Genomic DNA, 21,516 nt, shown 5'->3' with positions numbered 1-21,516 from the left:
GATAATAAATTCGTGTTAAGCCACTAGCTTTGTACTAATTTGTTTTGGTAGCCGTAGGAAACCAATCAGAGTCACAGCCTTGGTTTCAGCTCTAAAAAGGCTTCACTGTGGTGGCATTGCACAAGAAAGGAAGGGCTTGGGGCAGTGAAGGGAAACAGGTGTTATTAGTTAAATCCTTGTTCCTCAGAGTGTGGTCCCTTCGGAGCAGCACTGGTGGAAACTGGCCTTTTTTTTTTTTTTTTTTTTTGAAATGCGGAAATGTCAGGCCCACCCCAGACCTACTGATCCAAAGTCAGCATTTTAACAAGGTCCCCAGGGGATTAGCATTCATATTAAAGTTTGAGAAGCACTAGGTTAAATATGTTAAAACCTACTTCAAAATGTGGAGAAATCTTTGATATTTCTTTACTGACACAAAAGTTTGCTGTAAAAAACAATTGGTAAACACACCCACGAGAAGAATGCTAGCTGCTGCTGCTTCTCACTGACAGAAGAACAAGCATTTCTACTGCTCTGAAATCAGGATGAAGGCCCTTCAGTAAAATCCATTTGCCCCTTCCTGCAAAGGACGTTCCTTCTTTGAAAATTCCCATGAGTTAAAAGATTATAAATGTCAAAAATTTTATACCCTTAAACAAATATTAGAATCCCTGGAAAAATACAGCGTCATGTTGTGGGGGACAAAATAATTTCCTTCACATAATACATTTTAACTACTTTAATATAAAATACAGCAATATTCCATAGTTCACATATTTTTACAAAATTGTTTTAAAATCCTCTAATAAGTATTTAATGAAAATAAATTTATTTCAGGGTAGCCATGACTACAAAATTAATACTACCAAACTATTACTGATGCCTTTTGATTAACAATAATTGGAGGGTAGGAAGGTGGAGAAAATACCAAACAAAATTATGGATGTTCTAAAAGTACATTTTATCCAGCCTTTATCTTTTTGCTAAATATTGTGCATATTAGACGATGTATTCAAGATGGCTGTAAAGATATTCAACTAAAGTAATACTTCAAAGATTTTAAAACAGCCCTCCAGTAATGACATGGTATTATAAATCATCCTGTCAGTTTACAAAATTAAAACGAGCAACGACCTAGTGAGTCTTTCCAGGAAAAAGATTCAGCTGAAAAGAGAACTTTAACAGAGAATTAGTGATGTTGACCAGAATAAGAAAATCAGCATAATTAAGAAAGATATATAATCATTGAACCTAATTTTCTCTGATTAAATCAGCGCAGCTCACTCGATAAGTAAGGTGGCTGTCTTGGGAAGTGAAGGGTGACATGGAGCAGCGTTCTGTTTTGAAATTTCCTATTTCAATCACCCTGTAAATAAAAGCACTGAATCTGTGTTAACATTATAACATATATCTTACAATAATACAAAAGTCAAACCATTTTTCCATACATCTTTTTCTTTATAGCACACAATTTAAGAAAACGTCACAAGTGTGCACTTTTGAAAGTTATGATCAATGGATACAGTATAGACAAAACAGGTATCTCCACTGTAATATTTTTTAATAAATATAAGCACATGAACAAAAAAAAGGTAAGCAGCACCGGAAGCCTTTGACATTTGCAACTAAATGCCGGTGCCCAAATGGTCTAGCTGGTTACATTTTATTGAGAGGCGCAAAAAAAAGGGGGAAAAAAGAGCCAATTTTAACTTGACATTTTAATTCTAGTAAGAACAAGAGCTTGTCTGGTTTCAGTCCTATCACCTGATGGTGAGTAGTACACCTGTCCACCAGTCCTTCAAATGTCATTTGGAAAGCAGACCTGACTCGGGTGCACTTGCCTTAATTAGATTCTTAATTTCCTTGAATTTTGGATGGCCTTTATCACCAGCTGCAGCAGAACAGCCTCACTCATGGTTAATACGTATGATCCCAGTTCAAGCAAGATGTTTTAAAAAACAAAAAAGGATAAAGACAAATCAAGAAGTAAGCATATAACCCTTAGAAATCTCAAAGGACTGTGTGCTTGTTTCCGACAGAAGGGCAGGGAACAAATCTCGGACTCACTGCAGCTCAGCCACGTGACTGTGCAGTCATGCCAGCTCAGCTCTCACCCCCTCCAGCTGGCTGCCCTGCCCTGCCTTCCTCACCGCTCATTGTTCAATCAATGGACTTTCAGTGATTCAGTCTGAATCTGAATCTCACACTTGCAATGTCTGTGAAAGCGCTTTACATACTCCGAAGTGCCAACGAGGGTCAGTTGTCACTAACCTGTCTAGTCTTTAGTGTGGCAGGAGGAACAGAAAGTTGTTCCCAGGTCTGAGGAAGAACTCTGATGACCCAGGAAGAAGCCAGCTTTCCCTAGTGCTCTGCTGACCAGAGCCTGGTCCACTCTAGGCCAACCATCCTCGGTAATACTGAGAGTCAGGTCCCCCCCACCCCGTGACAGGGGTAGGCTGGGATGCTCCAGGCACAGAAATACGTTGTAGTAAATTGAAACCTACACTTAGCTTCCAGACTGAGATATGACCAATACTGATTGAATTCCAAAATACTCAGACAAAAACCTGTGTTAGGGGGATGGCTCAGCAGAATGCCAAGGTTTTAGATGAGGCTTGTAGACCTTCCCACAGTGCCTGCCCAGCCTGAAAGGGTACCTGAGCAGGGAGGAGAGCAGCAGCTTTTCCAGATACTGGCAGGTTCCAGCCCACCACCTACAATACTAGTCCCAAACTCACTTGCTTTCCTGGCTTACAAGGGGGCAATTAAAACTCCAGTTTTAATTGGGTACATGGCTAAGAGGTTTCCAAAGTTCTTCCCTTACACTCGCACACCCAGTCCAACTAGGCCAAAGGAAAGGAAAGATTACTTTGACCCACTAACCGAAAAATGCAAAAGCACAAAGCCATGATAGCCTCAGAGAGGGCGGGGGGGAGGGGGCGGGGGGCGGGGAGACAAACCCATTGCCTTTCCAAGTAACACTAACAACTCCCCAGGAGTACAAGGATGTCAAGTTCAAGAGAGGGCTTTATTCTATTTGATTCTGCATTTACTCTACAATCACTAGTTGAAAGAAACAATGTTTGACAGATGGCAGGTGCTCAAAAAATTTTGTTGAATGAAGTCCACAGCACAGACCCCGGCACAGAAGTTTCAGCATTGGTAACCATAAATCTTATTAGTATAATCATCTTAGCTGGCAGTATGGATGGGCTTAGGAATTATCTTCAGGAGTTGTGTTCTAAAGGAACAGAGAAGAAGGGGAGCTGGCCAGATTGCTACTTAACTTTCACAGCCATAGAATAAAAGAGAAAACTTAACACTAATAATTTCAGGACACACTACAACACCTCCATATCAAATTCAGACTAAAAGGAAACATCTGAAATGTGGCACGTCTCCCCCCAATCTGACCCAATTCTTTTTTCCCTCTCAACCCAACAGTGTAACCCAAGGCAATGCTGTTCGCTCCAGACTCTTCCAAATACCCAAACCATATTCTTTTCTTCCCTTCTCAAACCTACTCAGGACGAGTCCTTTCTGGGTCTTGGACACTAACATATGATTACACATTTCTGGTAAGACTAACCTCATGAAGACCAAAAAATAAATCAATAAAAATAAAAGCAGCAGCTAACATTTGGGTGTTTACTGTATCAGGCACTGTACCAAGTGCTTTCAGCACGTTCTCTCACCTAAATCCTCCCCTGAAGTGGATATTATTATTTTCATGTCACCAGTGAAAAATCGTGAGGCATAGGCATTAGGTATTAGATAACTTGTCCAAGGACACAAATTTACAAAATGCCAGAAGCTGCATCCAAATCCATATTATCCCTCCACTGTTTGGACTCCTAGTCACTGAGATTACAGACTACTTCTCAAAGGATGAGGTTCAGATGGTAAATAGCTATGTTTTTATTCTGAGTCCTGTGAGAAGACAGAATTGCCAACAACAAAAAGCTTCTGAAATAAACACCATAATAAAGACATGTCTAAAAAATGTGTATGGCTATAGAACAAAAGTCCTTGAAATGTCTTTACAAGCAAGGGAGATTTGGGGATTTTGTATGTTTTTAGTTTTCACTTCCTTGGAAACACTTCAAGTTCTGGACCTCAGCATTTCCATAAAGATAAATTATCCACAGGGGAAAACTGCTGCTTGCTGAGAGGTGAGGATTTTGACATTAGAAGTGTTTAAACTCAGATTACTGAAGAAATCTGAAAAGCAGAAGTTGATTAACTCATGACTGTAAGAAAGCTAACGATCTTCACTGAGATGGAAACAGCAACACTTAGCACCTAACTACCAGAGAACCCAATGGTCCAAACGGACTTAAAAGTAGATAAACAAAATAAAGAAAACCATTTCTACTTGTAATCCCCACACACGGCTCACTGCTTCAGCAGTAACAGAGAAGAAAGGCCAACCAGGCCTGAACACCACTGCAGCTGCCAGCTCCCACCTGCTCCCACTGACTTTACCCCCTCCTTTGTTTCCTCTGACTCTTTCTGATTTGGCCTAACTCACCGCCACAGGGAACACGTTAGAGAAAGATCCTTTAGCAATCCTATAGAGAAAGTGGTGCATAGGCCAGCTTGTGCGTGGACACTGGAGGGTCTCATTAAAAAGGTCTTCATTTGCCATTCTCAATAAAAATCATCAGTTGAAGAACTTGGCAACTCAATTCATATGCACATGACTCTAAAATTATTACAGAATTAGAATTAAACATGAGAGAGAGAGACAGAGACAGAGAGAGAGAGAGAGAAGAGAGAGACAGAGACAGAGAGAGAGATCTACAATATGGAGTGAATGTTTCAAAGGATTATGTGGTAGTTTGCTTTTCAACATCTTAGAATAGGAAATGCTTAAGTAACACTACTGTTACGCAACCCTGATTAAAAATCATTGACTCTCTGACTCCATGGTCCATCCTGACTTCTATTGCAGAGAGCCATGAAACACTGTGAGAGGTGTCCCCAGGCAGTGACACACCTCTTCCCAGGAATTCAAGTCTGAGGAAACCTAATATGAGGTTGAACCAGGCTTAGGCCTAGATATTGCCTGAGTTAAACCTACATGAGCTGTTTTTAACTTGCAAATCTCTAAATGGTTGCTGTTAAGCTTACTGGCATACCTCTTAGTTCATGCATAGAACTATAGCAAAGTTATGAGAAAATATATAAACGATCTTTTGGCATCACTAGAAATCTAGACCTAAGGAGACAGAAGATATAAACTAGAATATGGTGGTGAGGTCTCAAAGGTCAGGCAACACGTCATCCAGACCCTGGAAATTACTGCGTCTGATATTGTCAGACCACACTCAAACTTAAGAGATAAGTCTTCCATTGCTGTTACATATTCAATATTCTTTAAATTTACTTGGAAAACTTGATAGATGATTTGTTTTCAAGCAGGACATTTACCTTAAGAGCAAACATCTTGTCCATCGTGCTTCTCGATGAGGTGGCATCAGCAAGAATACGAACCCCAATACCACGGCCAACCAGCTCCAAAGCTGTTTGTTGGATGCACATGAGTCTAATGGAAAATAAAAAATCCTATAACGCCATCAATGAAAAGCATTTTACAAAGTGCAGGAGCGTGATAAAGCAGAGAGAGCACTAAGCCTAAACCCCGTACCCTACACCTAGCTTTGCCTCGAAGACGCCAGGTGGCCTTGTGCTTAAACAGCATCTCGGGCTTTGCTTTCCTCTTTGTAAAGTCAGGAATCGAATGACATCAATGTTCCTTATACTAGGAACCATGGACATATTCTTAGGGCTCTGTGAGAATTTTTTAAAGGATTGTCACCTGTGTCATCTGGGTGGCCTTTGTACAGCTGACTACTACCAGTAGGTTTTGATGCCCCTCGCCGTTGGGCTTATTTCAGAATTTACACCAAGTGCCTCACACAAAGAATGCAGACTGTGAAAGTAGTGGGAAAACTGAGTCGTTCCAAGGCACCCAGGAGTAAAGGTAGGCCAAGTTAAAAATAACTTGTGACACAGGCAGAAAAAATACAGCATATATCACCAGCAAATGTATTATACAGATTCCATCTCTGTAAGCACTAACTTGTAACAATTCATTAGCAGAGACTGTAGAGTAAAAACATGCTCCAACAATAACTGGATTATACAACCAATGAAAGCAGATTTCACTAATGCCATGATGTCAAACTTACCTTCACATGACAGGAGAGCTTTGGAGAATATCAACTGACACCTCATTAAAATTAGCACTGGAGGACTGCTCAAAAATGATTTTCATTACGCATGAGGTCTAATAATGATGAACGAGCAAAAAAAAGTGCAAAAGTCAGCAACAGCATTTAGGGTGACATTTATACAAACAGGCTTCCTCTATACTGTCATTATTGAAGTCAAAATACAGAGTCAAAATATTAACGTACATCTAAACCTGAGACTACACTTTTCTATTATCAAAACCTACTACTATAAAACCGACTATCAAAATAGTATAAGTATATTAAATTATTGTTACTTAGATTTCATTGTTTTTATAGTTTTTTTCATAATTTTTGAATTTTAGTTCAATAGTTGTTTAAAAGCCATGAATAAATATTTACATTCTGTTTGTACATGTTCTCGTCTATACTATGGGGAGACCTAGAGTATTTAGCTCAGAGGGTTCTGTGGGAGTTTAATGAATTAATATATATAAAGTATTTAGATCACTGCCATGCAAAAAGGCAACACTTTATAAACAGTGGCTATTTTTCATCATGATTATCACCTACACGGTATTCTATATTCAAAATTGCATTCTGGAAATATCAGGTTTTCTACAAAAGATATTATGTCCAAAACGTAACAGGTACTTACTCCTACTCCAAATCACACAACACTCCTGAGTCCAGGAACCTCTGCTAATGCCAGTACTATTTCTGATAATACCACTGAAAACTTGGTCTTTGCAAGTACCAACCTTACACCTATTAAATCAATTTCTTGAACAATGTTTCCAAGACCTTTAGGGTACTGTTCTGTTATAAAAACTGGAATTCTTAAAATCCGGGCCCCTTATAACTGGAAAAACAACAACAACAACAAAGATAATTAGCAATGCACAGATGTATGTATATATGAATGTAGATAATGCTTCAATAAATTGGAGAAATTAAACAAGCATACCGATCTTTGTCCCACTCTAATAATATCCCCAAAATACTTGATAGCTGGTCTGAACCTTTCCTGCATATCACAGCAAAAAAACACAATGCTTGCAAGTGTAAGATTTCCTAGGGTAGTGAGCTGAGGAAAAAAGAAAAAAGAATGATTTAGCACTCATTACACAATGACATTTTTTGCAGTGAGGTCAATCAAGGAAGAAAAATGGTCCTTGTGTTTGACCCTGTAAGTGAATTTCTACAACTATTACCCTAAAGAAATAATCTGAATTACAGGAAAAAAAAATATCCATGAAGATGTTCAATGAATTGATTGTAATAGTGAAAATTAGCAATAAACCAAGGACAGCAATACAGAAATTATTTCACAAATTTTAACACATTCACATGACAAAATATTTTTAGCCAATTAAAATAACTTATGTATATGTTTTCAAAGAATTTATACCATCTACGAAGAAATTATCATAATCTAATGTTAATGTGAAACACAGTACAGTTCAATAGTATTTCCATAATGTAAAAATATGAGTAAAAAGTAGAAGCAAATATATGAAAATAATAACTAGTGGTTATACACAGTTAGGGGTAGTGGTAATATTTTTTCTTTATGCCTTTCTTATATTTTCCAAGAGCTATTTAAAAACATTTCCCAGATGCTATTTAAAAATCTGTATTACTTTTATAATCAGAAAAAAATGTTACAACCGTAAAAAACTTAAATTTGATGATGGCATTGCTTACAGAGTAAAATTTAAAATAATCTGTAGTGGAGACCATGGAACATAAAACTAAAAAGCAGGTAGAAACAAATCCAAACTTACTGCTATCCAACAAGCTTTTGTTAAATTACACACTGACTATATATTTCAAGGACTTCTTACTTTAAGCCATGAATTTCTCTTAAGGCAAAACTTTGCAGATAACTAAAAATGCTGTTCACAGTCAAACATTTACATATTTGAACTACAAGATAGCAAATTAAAAGTGGACTTGACCAAATGCCATCACAAGTAAAAATGTAGCAATTACACATCACATATTAAGGAGCATGAAAAAAATCACATATAAAAATATATATGTGTGTGTGTATATACTCACATTCTTATATCTACATAGATTGCTACACATATACATAAATAATACACATTTCAATCTATTTAAATACAAAAAGTTGGTCACAGCCCATGGCTTCCTCAAGCAAGAGTTTAAGAGATCAATTTCAAGTATAAATTTTTTTGTCATAGCTGGGATTTGACCTTAGATTTCATATTCAAAAGATTTTTCATCTACAAGTTCCAGTATTACCATTATCATGACAGTCTTTACCCTCCTTCACAACCACATATCCTGTGACCACTTTCTAACAATGGCTGCCACATCTGCGAGGCCTGGGCTCCTCCCCGCTCAGTCCCCCGAGGTACTCAGGAGAGGCACACACAGGGTGGCTGGCCTTGCTCAGTGATGCCCTGCACCAGTCCTGTTCTCTCCATAAAAGTGACGCATGTGAGTGCTACATGTTGAATTGTGTCCTCCAAAAGCCATATGTTGAATTCCTCACCCTCAGTGCCTCAGAAAGTGACTTTATTTGGAAATAGAGTCACTGAAAATATAATTAGTTAAGGTGAGGTCATACTGGAGTAGGGTGGGTGCCTAATCCAACAAGACTGGTGTCCTATAAAAATGGGAAATTTGGACGCGGAGGCCTGTGAACATGAAGGCAGAGATCAGGGTGACGTGGCCATAAGCCAAGCAATGCCAAAGATGGCCAGCAAATCACCAAAAGCCAGGAGAGAGGCATGGAACAGATTCTCCCTCGCAGCCCAGAAGGAACCAACCCTGATGATCTCTAGCTTCCAGAACTGAGAGAAAATAAGTTTCTGTTGTATTAATATAAGTCACAAAGTTTATGGTACTTTGCCACAGCAGCTCCCTAGCAAACTACCACGGTGAGTAAACAGTGTATCTTTAGGCATGATTAAAGTTTGAAATTGTCAATATGATGTTTTCAAAATTCTGGTAGTCTAGTATAGTTACAAAATAGACAGGATCTGCTTGGGAGAGAGTCCAGAGGAGAGATAGGGGATCATTACTTCACTTAGAAGTGTTTCCAAGGAAATCTGAAACCACAAGACCTTGCTCCAATACTGCCTCACTTAAAGGAAGGGTCTGGGTCACGTGACTCCCCCAGGTTACAAGGCTCCCAACACAGTACAGCCTGTGGACATGAGAATCGGGGCCCAAATCTCAATTTCACCCATTTCAATTCCATGAAATTAGACAAATCATTAACAACTCCTAAAGAGCAGTTTCTTAATCTGTAACAAAGCAAGAAAAATGATATCGACCTCATAGGACTATTGCAAGGATTAAAAGAGCTTCATGCAATCTGTCAATAAATGTATTAGGCGAATGAATATCCGTCATTTAGGAAACATACACTACACTTTGAAGTTCAGCACATGGTAAAAAAAAAAAAAAAAGTTTTCTTTAATGAGGTTAAAATACCATTTACTACAAAGATCCCTTAAAAAATAATATATACAGAAATACTAATATTGCCTAACTTGTTATGTTAACCTAGTCTGCAGAATGAAGGAAACGATCCATAAAGTGGATTTCTAAATGTTACCAAAAGACTCTCATTACATGAAACAAGTTTGGGGCTTTTTAATTTAGGCTGCAAAAGAATATTTATTTCAACCTGCTCCTCACCACATGCTCCCATGGTGAAGATTCCAAATCCAAAAATCACTACCTTCAAACTAGCCCAAAGGGAGCAGATTCCTTTCCCTCTTCTTTCCAAACCCTGCCTTCTCTCCCTTCCCACCATGAACTCCAGGGTCTCTTTGAGCTATAAAATGTCTGTGCCCATTTAAAAAAATAGTAGTAGTAATGAACTTCCAAGAAATGAAAGCTGGAGCTGAATCTATTCCCAATTAACCATCTTGGGAAAAGGTCAAAATAACCTTCCCAGGGAAGCCCTTGCCTTCTGCCCACACACCGCTGCCAGAGTCTTTCCTGCTCCGTACAGAAGCAAAATCCTCTCGCTGGGGTCCTTCTCACAATGGCTGTTTCTTCCTCTCTTCTATTTGGGCTCGGCCTCCCCTGGTGACAAGCTGGAAAATACACTGGCGGTGGTACAACATCATATCTATGTGAGTTTCCAGGTTGAATGTTTCCATTAGTTAAAACCTGGGAAATACTTCTTGAAATTTTAAAACTTGTCAGTCACAAAAATGACCTAAATTCCCACTGCATAATCCTCTCATTTACATTTCTTCCCCTGCATCTTAAAATTCCTCAGCCTTTAGGCATCTGACAGAGCTACAAAGATGCATAAGCCATGCTTGAAACAAGCTCTGTCTTCAGCTACCTGAGCTGTCAGTAGACACTCGGTCATTTTGACAGAATTCTTTCAAAAACGAAGACACTAAAAAGTGACCAGCCCCTAATACTGGCAACGGGGGCCTTAAGGATCAGTCCTCATAGATGCCCCCACGGTGAGGCCCGAGCAACCACTCTGTTTTACAAGGTCCTCAGCAATGACAGTCAGAACAAGCAGGAAAGCAAACTCAGACCCCTATGAATATACAGTATGTGAGCCAGGACGACAGCGGCACTAAGGCTTACATCTGGAGAAACAACAAGTCACATTATTTAAGCAGGGGACAACATGTGACCAGACTTCTGCTCTTTGTGCCAGCCTCTGGGAGATGGGCCTACCACCCCAGCAGCGTGGACTCACTAATGGGCTATCATGAGTCTTTCTTAAGTGACAGGCATTTATTCCAAAAACCAGTGAGCAGCATCAAAACAGATGCTATTACAAGCTCAAGTCCGTGGCTTTTTTTCCATTCTGCTTGATATTTTCATTACGCATACAAAGAACATGAATGCTATGGTCAGCTCTCAGGGAGGATCTCCATGTTCTTTGCTATCTCCAGCATTACGGCGGAACCCTGGGCAATTCCTTCTATGTTCTGCTCTTCTGCAAAATGAGTTCGATTATTTGGTAAGGAACAAGAATTGGGTCTTATCCATGTTGGCACTCACTATGCCAGGCACTGATAGCCGCCACTGAAATGTTTGTGGAATGATCTCTATCGTCTTGTCTACCCATACAACGTCCATGTCTCTGTGATTATATAGCTAGTTTCCAAAAATATATCGTAAAATGGTCATGAAAAGAAATGTCTTCCCCTTCTCTTCTGAGAGTATATATACATAACATACATGTATGTACGTGTGCATATAAATATATATCTTTTCATATGAATAGAAACAGTTATCAGAATAGGTATATGGAGATGTATGTGGAGTATGTGTATGTATATGTGTGTATCCCCTGACATTATCTATTTTTAAGCTGGGGGAGGCACCTGGCTGAAGAATTCAAACTATTATGATTACCAAAATGAAATAATATAAAAGAAGAATATTTTTAAATACTTTACAATGTATCAAGCATTATATAACAGATACTTCAGAATTCTTGGACTCTTTAGTGAGAAAAAATAACATGCTTAAAAGGATAGAACAGAAGAGTATATTGCTATTATTCTATATTAAACATCACCACCAAAAAACTAACTATACATTATCTCCTATACCAAGCAAAATATTTCAAAAGCCACAAGTGACCCGAATAATATATCTTTTGAGAATGTGCAAGACATTTCAAGTATACACATATAGTATATTATTAATTTCCAGAGTGGTTAATTAAAAAGAGTTGTCAGGGCCGGCTCGGTGGCTCAGGCGGTTAGAGCTCCATGCTCCTAACTCCTAAGGCTGCCGGTTCGATTCCCACATGGGCCAGTAGGCTCTCAACCACAAGGTTGCCAGTTTGATTCCTCGAGTCCCGCAAGGGATGGTGGGCTCCACCCCCTGCAACTAAGATTGAACGCGGCACCTTGAGCTGAGCTGCCTCCCGGATGGCTCAGTTGGTTGGAGTGCATCCTCTCAACCACAAGGTTGCCGGTTCAACTCCTGCAAGGGATGGTGGGCTGTGCCCCCTGCAACTAGCAACAGCAACTGGACCTGGAGCTGAGCTGCGCCCTCCACAACTAAGACTGACAGCAACTTGAAGCTGAACGGCACCCTCCACAACTAAGATTAAAAGGACAACAACTTGACTTGGAAAACAGGCCTGGAAGTACACACTGTTCCCCAATAAAGTCCTGTTCCCCTTCCCCAATAAAATCTAAAAAAAAAAAAAAGTTCCATTAAAAAAAAAAAAAAGAGTTGTCAGACACCCAGGCCTTGAATTTTTCAAAATAAAAAATCCTATCTTGCATGTGAGGGCGGGGGGAGGACGGAACCTTATAAACGTCAGGGGGGCTCATTTGGCGGCACATCTTATGAGGTGCCCGCCTACCCTTCTCCCTCCCAACCATACAGGACATCATCACAGAGAAGTCTGCCTGCTCAGGATAGCTCCAGGCAGCCTCAGATTTTGGATTCCCACTTTTATTAATGGGTGTTAAAGATGCATTAAACTTCATAGGTATTCTGACAACAATAATCTAAAGACAGACAAGGAAGGCTGCAGAGAGGTGTCAGCCACGAAAATTCTTGAAGACATAAAAATAGAGAGTAGTCAACACCTTGGAACCACAATTCTCCAAATTCTCCATACGGACAGCAGGGCAAATTCTGGGGTATCAGAAACCATCTGTCTCCCTCTTAGCTCTCCAGGGGTGGACAGTGGATTGGCAAAGCCTTTGTCCTCTGAACACAGGAACTTTACTTATGTGAAAGTACCTGTTTTGGAAGCTTCTGGGTGCTGGGGTGACAGGAAACAAGACCAATTCCACGGTCAACTACAGCTTGGGAACAAAAAAAAAAAAACACTAGAGAATAATCCTCAGAAAATAACATTTGAATATTACAATGCCCTCTAACCCCAAACCCCACATTTCAGTTTGGTCTTCTGAAGAAACGGCTTATCAGTTTCTCAACCAGGGGAAAAGTGTTGGTGGTGTATGTGGGGACAGAGCCCCAGAAAGCAGTTTCCAGGCTCTCGGCCTCATGTGGAAAGGTGCTGGCTCAGGTAGTAGATGGCCATCAGCTGTGGCTGGTTGGCCGTCAGCTGTAACCCTTGAGCCATTGGCCACTAATATAACTGCTGCGGCTACGGAGGAGAGAGGAGGAGACTGAAGGAGAGTGGAGGAGAGTCGGTCGGTTGGCAGCAAAGCAGACAGCAGGTCGCCCGTCGTGTAAACCCAGCCTCCAGTGAGACCATAGTGGTGTGACTCCCCTACCTATGGCTCCGTGGGTGTTCCTTTTTGGCCTAGCCATATCCTGTGTTCTTGTGTGAGGAGTGGGACCAGAGATCCCACAGGCCGCCCCGCATGACAACTGGTCCAGCGAGCAGAGTCCCCCGCACGACAGTGTAGTACCTAAACTATATGTTCTTTCTTTTAAAAAATATAAATCCTCCAGTGAATTCTCTGAGCGTAAAAAGAGGACAGGAGACCGACCGGCCGGAGTATAAAAACATGGCTTAATAAAAAAATTTACGCCGGCCGGTGGCTCAAGCAGTTAGAGCTCCATGCTCCTAACTCCAAAGGCTGCTGGTTAGATTCCCACATGGGCCAGCGGGCTCTCAACCACAAGGTTGTAGGTTCCATTCCTCCAGTCCTGCAAGGGATGGTGGGCTGTGCCCCCTGCAACTAACAACAGCAACTGGACCTGGAGCTGAGCTGCGCCCTCCACAACTAAGACTGAAAGGACAACAACTTGACTTGGAAAAAAGTCCTGGAAGTACACACTGTTCCCCAATAAAGTCCTGTTCCCCTTCCCCAATAAAATAAAATTTAAAAAAAAAATTTAAAAACTATAAAATAATCCACAGACATCACAACTTACTCAGCACGACCAGGAAATCGTGAGCTAGCTCAAGTTGATATTTAAGAAGGTATTCCAGTCCTGTAGTCAAATGACTTTTTCAGTGTAGGAGGCGCCTCTGTAATCAGATTCAGCTGACAGTTACCAGGAAGAGGCTAAGCACATGGTTATTTCACTGAAGTTTAGGAGAGGCTTAAGTTCAAGAGACCTTAAGATGGGGAAGAGAAGGGGAAGGGGGCTGACTCCTGAAGTTTGCGTTTCCGCACGTGGTGCACACAGTTCCGGGGAACAAACCTTAAGGCTAATGCTCCCACCGCCTCTGCATCCCCGGTTCTGCATCGCCCCGAAATAAACCCACAGTCACCGCTGCACAGCTCTTCGGTCATGCAGGAAGCTGGGACGTGCTCCTGGCACAGCAGGCGGATGTGGGCGGCTGAGGACCACACGCGTGGGGGCGATCGCGCGCAGCGCCCAGCAGAGAAGCCTACGCCCCCGCCTCGACAGGACAGCTGGTGACCGTCACCTTCGAACAGGCACATTTTCTGGGCCGTCCTCGAGGCTGGCGAAAGAGGCGTGGCCCTTCCGACCAGGCGAGGCGCTCAGGGCCCGGAGCCCGGGCAGTGCGGGGCACCTGAGGAGCGGGGCGGGGACAGGGACGCCCGAGGACAGGGAGCGCAGAGGGGCGCGCGGCCGTCCCGCAGGATCCACCTGGATCCGCAGCTGCACCAGGCGCACCTCGCAGCGCTCGCTCACCGCGAAGCCCTCGGGCAGGTCCACGTACTGGCCCCACTCCTCCGCAAAGAGCTGCACCCCGAATTCGCGGCACACGTCGAGCAGGTCGCCGTACAGGCTCAGGAACTTTTGGATGAGCAGTTCGTAGCCCGCGTCCTGCGGCACCGACCAGGGCCGCGCAAAGACCGACGAGCAGAAGAGCACCGGGACGATGCCCGACGGCGTCCCCGCGCCCCCGCCGCCGCTGCTGGGCAGCGCCGGGACCGCCGCCTCCGCCAAGTTCCCCGAGCGTCTGCGGGCTCCGAGGCGCCTCCCGGCGCCGCCCGCTCGCTCCGGTACACGAAGGGGCGGGTCCCGGAGGGCTCGGCTCCGGGGCGGGCGGGCGGTGGGGTCCGGGAGCACGCGCGCGCCAGAGGGAGCCTGCGCCCCCGGCAGGCCGCCCCCTCCACGTTCCCGGCGGCCGCGCGACTGCCGCTCCGGGCGCGCTGCCCCTCCCGCAGCCTCTCCAACCGTCCGCAGGGAGCCCGGTCGCCTCGCAGACCGTTGACCGGCCTCGGCTGCCTCGGTGTTGTCGTCCACAGACGAGGTTTGGCATGCCCCTTCCACCCCGCTCCCCCCATCTTCGAATGAGCAGTGTTCTCGGGGAGTTTATAGAGTTGTGCTTGGGGACACAGGGCTGCCGGACTGAACCCGCTGGCACGCGTTACCTGCCCGCCTTGCGCAGAGGCTTGTAGGCCTCCCCGAAGCTGGCAGCAGTAATCTTAAAACCAATAGGACAGGCTGATAGATAGTCTAAGAGCAGCGGAGTTTACAGTGCTTCCTTGGGTCCATTGCAAGGCTCAGGATTTGGTGGGTTTTTCAGTCTCATGGAAAACAATATCTCTAGTAACGGATATGAGATCTTGACCTCCCTTTATTTCAGCCCAATTTCCGGGAGAACTTGGAACGAGAATTGCAAACTATGAAGAGGTTTGAGAGTAAAAATCAGGACTTTATAATCCCCTGCCTTACGAACACTGTAAGAAACTGTAAGTAACTTGAATTAGATGAGCATACACTGGGCGAAGTCTCCTTAACACCGACTCCTGGGAAGGCAGGGCATGAGTCGAAACATAAAATTAGATTTTAGATGTTAGTGGTTTCCAATTCTTCCAATGTAGTAACTTTTAAGGCATCGCTGACATTTGGAATGGATACCACTTTTTCATGTGCCGCGATCCGGTGTATTTGTAGTGTTTTGCAGCATCCCTGCCCTCTATCCACTAGATGCCAGTAGCACTCCACTCCTCCCCAGTCTTCATACTCCAAAGTGTTTTCAGACCTTGCCAGATATCCCCCAGAGGGCAAATTTGCCCCCAGCTGAGGACCACTGCTTTAAAGTGATGCTAAGACCACCCTTTGGCCTTTATTACTCACTTGTACCCAAGCTACTGAAAATAGTCTGTTTTCTGGCTTCTTCTGAAATTAAGAGGTTACAATTAAATCTTGTTCGAACCCATCAGACCCAAAATGATATTTTTGCACATATCACTCTGTTGCAAGGTCTTCAGTACGCAGACTTGCAAATGTGTGCTAATAAGACAAAGGTACTTCCTCTAGGATGACTGATTTTAAAAGGTACCTATTCTAGGTGGACTAATTTTAAAAGCGTTCCTTCCAGGCTCTGGGCAAGACCTGACAGAACCTTTCCATCCACACCAGTGCTACCACCCAAGACCAAACAACTATCATCCCTCATCTGACTGTAATACTATCCTCATAAATGGTGCCCATTCTTTGATTTTCATGCCCCTAAAGTCCGTATTACCACATGACAATCAGTGAAGTACTTTTACAAAATAATTTCAGAGTACATCACTTTCTACTCAAAATTCTCCAGCACATAGACCTCAAGAAAACCCAGATATTGGAATTAAGAGAAAAGAAGTTTGTAACAGTTATTACGAGTACATTTAAGAATGCAAGGGATGGTCAGATGGAGAATATCAGCAGAGAAATTAAAAAGACGAAAAAATAAACAAATATAAGTTTAAAATGGAAAAGTACAAGATCTGAAATGAAAAATTCACTGGATAATCTAAACATCAGATTATAGGTTGCAGAAGAAATTATTAGTGAAATTGTAAGCTAATGGAAATTATCTAATGTGAAGAACAGAAAGATTTGGGGTGTTATCTCCACTTTATTTTTTAAATTTAATTTAATTTTCAACTTATTTTTCAATTACAGTTGACATACAATATTAATTTCAGGTGTACAACATACTGTGTAGACATATATATATACCTTATGAAGTGATCACCCCAATAAATCTAGTACCCATCTGACACCAAACATAGTTATTACAGTATTATTGACTGTGTTCCCTATGCTGTACTTTACATCCCTGTGACTATTTTTATAACTGGCAACTTGTACTTCTTAATCACTTTTACCTTTTTTGCCCATCCCCTCAAGCCTATTCTCTTCTGGAGACCCATCAGTTTGTTCTCTGTATCTATGAGTCTGTTTCTATTTTGTTTGTTTATTTATTTTGTTCTTTAGATTCCACATGTAAGTGAGATGATACGGCATTTGTCTTTCTCTGTCTGACTTATTTCCTTGGCATAATACCCTCTAGAGCCATCCATGTTGTCACAAATGGCAAAATTTCATTCACTTTTATGGCTGAGTAATATTTCATTGTATATATGTACCACCTTCATTCATCTGTCAATGGGTACTTAGGTTCCTTCCATATCTTGGCTATTGTAAATAATGCTTCAGTGAACATAGGGGTGCATATATCTTTTTGTATTAGTGTTTTGGATTTCTTTGGATAAATAACCAGAAGTGGAATTGCTGGGTCATATGGTAGTTCTGTTTTTAATTTTTTAAGGAACCTCCATACTGATTTCCATAGTGGCTACACCAATTTACAATCCCTCCAACAATGCATAAGGGTTCCCTTTTCTCCACATATTCACCAACACTTGTTGTTTGTTGATTTATTCATAATAGCCATTCTGACAGGTGTGAAGCGATATCTCATTGTGGTTTTGATTTGCATTTCCCTGATGATTAGTGATATTGAGCATCTTTTCAGGGGTCTGTTGGCCATCTGTATGTTCTCTTTGGAGAAATGTCTATTCAGGTCCTTTGCCCATTTTTAATTGGATTGTTTATTGTTTTGATGTTGAGTTGTATGAGTTCTTTATGCATTTTGGATATTCAGCCTTTATCAGAGGTTATCATTTGCAAGTATCTTCTCCCATTCAATAGATTGCCTTTTTGTTTCGTTGATGCTTTCCTTTGTGGTAAAAAACCATTTTAGTGTAATGTAGTCCCATTTGTTTATTTTTGCTTTTGTTGTCTTTGCCCTAGGAGACATACCCAAAAAAATATTGCTAAGACCGATGTCAAAGAGTTTATTACCTATGTTTTTTTCTGGGAGTTTTATGGTCTTATTTTAAGGATTTAATTCATTTTGAGTTTATTTTTGTATATAATCTAAGAAAGTGGTCTAATTTCGTTTTTTGCATGCATAACAGAATGAGACTTAAAAAGTATGAAGATAGCCTTAGTGACTTGTAGGACAATCTCAAGTGATCTAACATGTGTAATTGGAGTCCAAAGAGGAGAGGTGAGACAGAGTAGGGCAAAAAAAAAGTATATATATTTGAAGAAATAATGGCCCAAAATAGCAGTTCCCATTAAGTTTTCAGCTCACATTTATCTCAGAGTCTGCTTCCAGGGAAACCAACCTGTGACATTTGTTACCAGGAATGATCCAAGAAAGTCAGCGTGGCTGGGATTTGGAAGCTGGATCATCCACTGTCAGACTAGTAATGAATACCTCACCACTTGGGAAAGTGGAGCACAGATAGCCCTTGGCAATTAAGACTTTCACGAGCAGTGAACTAGGATCATATACTAGTGGAAAGGAGTGCCTTTGGTATATCAATCATTTGGAAAATATGGGGGAAATACTAATCGTAAAGATGAAGGAATTAGGTGACAGTTGCAAAGCTTGCCTGATGCTCTAGAAGAAGATAGTAAAAAGATAATTGGCAATTTAAAGCTCAGTGGGAAAGCCAAAGGGCCTTTGTGGTAGCATTGAGAGAGGCCTCTGCCCTGCAGTGAGCAGACAGAGAATGCTGAGGACTAGGAGTAGGGTGGAAAGAGCATCAGGGCTCCAAAGCAGGTTCAGCTCTTAAACAGTGCATATCATCTATGCGAAGGTCAAGGCTCTGGTTGGAAAAGGGACCGTGACACATGGGATGGGGTCGATGACACCAAAAATCATGAATCCTCAGATTCCTTAATGACTAGCATTCCCTCATATTTTGAAGACAATGCAGAGGCTTTTCTTCAGCAAAACATGAACTCCCCCAGAACGTCGCCACCATCTTCCCTCTTGGTACCTAGCTGGGCCCCTACATAGCCTTAAGTAACAGCAACATCAGGCCATAGATGTACTGGGCCTGAAAAGGAAGGAAAGAGACTATCTTCCAAAGGAATTGCAGAATCTAACCAGCATGTACCACCTGAAGCTGAGCGATTTTGTGGGGCGTTGGATTATGAGGGTGCATGATCAAGGATGTGGAACATAACTTTATCAATTAAGAAACACTCTACCAACATACAGGATTTAACACCCTGGTAAAGCTTTTGAAGATGGACCAAACACAGTGCTACTATTGCAGCTCCTACATGAGCCATACATTCTCACCCCGGAGTGATATTCACTGTCTTTCCCTCTATCATAATATACCCTAAAGACACATACGTTGGCTTGACATCCTGCAACGTCACACTTGTTCACTATACTGATAACATCATACTAATTGGACAAGATGAGCGAACAGTTACAGTTTGTGGAAGGCCTTGGCAAGACACAGGTACTCCAGAGGGGAGACAGAACCTCTAAGAAATTTCAAGGGCCCACCACATCAGTAGAATTTTAGGGTCCAGTGTCCCAGGGCATTCTAAGACATCCCCTTCAAAGTACAAGACAGAGTATTGCTTCTTATGCTTGCATTCCCCACCATGAAGAAGGAAGCATAGTGCCAAGGAGACCTCCTTGGATCATAGAGACAACATATTCCACTACTGAGAATAATACTGTGACTCATTCTGTGCGACAGGAAATGCTGCCATCTTTGAGTGGGGCCAAAGTAATTGAAATGATTTTGCAGTAGATCCAGGTAACAGTGCAAACAGCCCTGCCTCTTGGACCATAGAACTGACAGATCCTATAGTTTTGGAAATACCCGTGGTACAAAAATATGTAATGAGATTTATGGTGAACCCTAATGCATGGATCACAATGCAGACACCATCAGTTTTGGAACAAGGCCGTGCAACAGAAATTTGTATTGTTCTGACAGGACATCAAGTGACCATGCTCGTGGAACAGCCCACCCTGAGCTGATTTCTGTCAGATGAACCACAACTTAAGGTTAAGAGGGCCCGGAAGAAATCCAAAGAAAGTTGGAAGTGGTACATGTAGGATCAAGAACAAGCGAGACTGGGCAGAACAAATGAACTAGATAAGCAGCTAGCCTAGACACCGACGTCATCCACGACTGTTCCACATCACACGGGGAATCTTTTATCATTAGTTGATGGGAGATAAAAAGTTTGAGCATGGTTTACAAATGGATTGGCTTGATGTGTTGGTGGTGCAAGCCTTGGAAGACGGTAATGAGGGGAAATCCAGTGGGCAAAGATTTGGGCAGTAACCCGGTCATCTACTTTACGTGGAAAGAGAAGTTGCCAGAGCTGAGCTTGGAAAAGACACAGAATCATAGGTGAAGGCAAATGGCTTGGCAAGCTAGTCAGGAACCTGGAAGAAGAAAGATTGGAAGGTCAGGAAAAAGGAGATTTAGGATAAAGACATGAAAATGTCCATATGGGAGTGAGCACCAAGTGTGACAATTTTCATATTACATCGTCCCGCTCACCCAAGAGGATCCCCTTTAGGAGAGACAATGTACCGCCAGGTAGACAACCAGAATATATATGATTGTACTAATCAATCACAAAAAGACAACCCAGTTAAAATGGGAGAAAAGACTTGAACAGACACAGTGCTTAACGTCACTCGTTGTCAGGAAAATACAAATTAAATCAACGAGAACACTACTACTTTACACCCACTAAAATAGCTAAAATTAAAAAGACAATGAATGATAACAATATGGAACTAGAATTTTTATACACTGCAGTGGGTGTGTAAAATGACAAACCATTTAGTAGAAATTGATATGGCAGCTTTTTACATAGCTAAGCACGCACCAGTCCTTTAACCTCAAAATGTCAATCCTAAGTATTGATGCAAGAGATATTAAAACATGTGTCCATCAAAAGACTTATACACACATATTAGTGGCAGCCAGGAACTAACCCAAATATCAATGAGATTTGATAAACAGATGGTGATATATTCATACATAGAGTATTACACAGAAATAAAAAAGAATGAGTATCTGATACATATAACATGGATGAATCTAAAAAAAAAAAAAACATGAATCTAGACACAAAAGACTGCATATTGTGTGATGCCATCCAAATGAAGTTCAAAAACAGCTAAAACTAATCTCTGGTGATAGAAATCAGAATAATGGTTGTCTATGGGAGGACTGGAACAATTGGAAGGGGTGACAGAAATGTTTTCTAATTTATTTGCCTACGTAGGATCTGTACATTTTACTGTATATAAATTTTTACCTTAAAATAATTTTAACATCAGCAGAAGAAAGGAAATAACAAAAATCAGAGCAGAACTAAATGAAATAGAGAACAAAAA

General features: G+C 41.6%; 1 pseudogene; it reads right to left on the bottom strand.

Moving 5' to 3' along the window:
* Positions 1-1,784: 1,784 nt before the first annotated feature.
* LOC117017050 (isochorismatase domain-containing protein 1-like) lies at positions 1,785-17,171 on the bottom strand (annotated as a pseudogene).
* Between the last annotated feature and the right edge of the window lie 4,345 nt (positions 17,172-21,516).

The sequence above is a fragment of the Rhinolophus ferrumequinum genome, chromosome 24, assembly GCF_004115265.2.
Source record: "Rhinolophus ferrumequinum isolate MPI-CBG mRhiFer1 chromosome 24, mRhiFer1_v1.p, whole genome shotgun sequence".
NCBI classification, from domain to species: Eukaryota; Metazoa; Chordata; class Mammalia; order Chiroptera; family Rhinolophidae; genus Rhinolophus; species Rhinolophus ferrumequinum.
The sequence above is the reverse complement of the archived record's forward strand: the minus strand, read 5'-3'. Positions and strand labels throughout refer to the sequence as shown.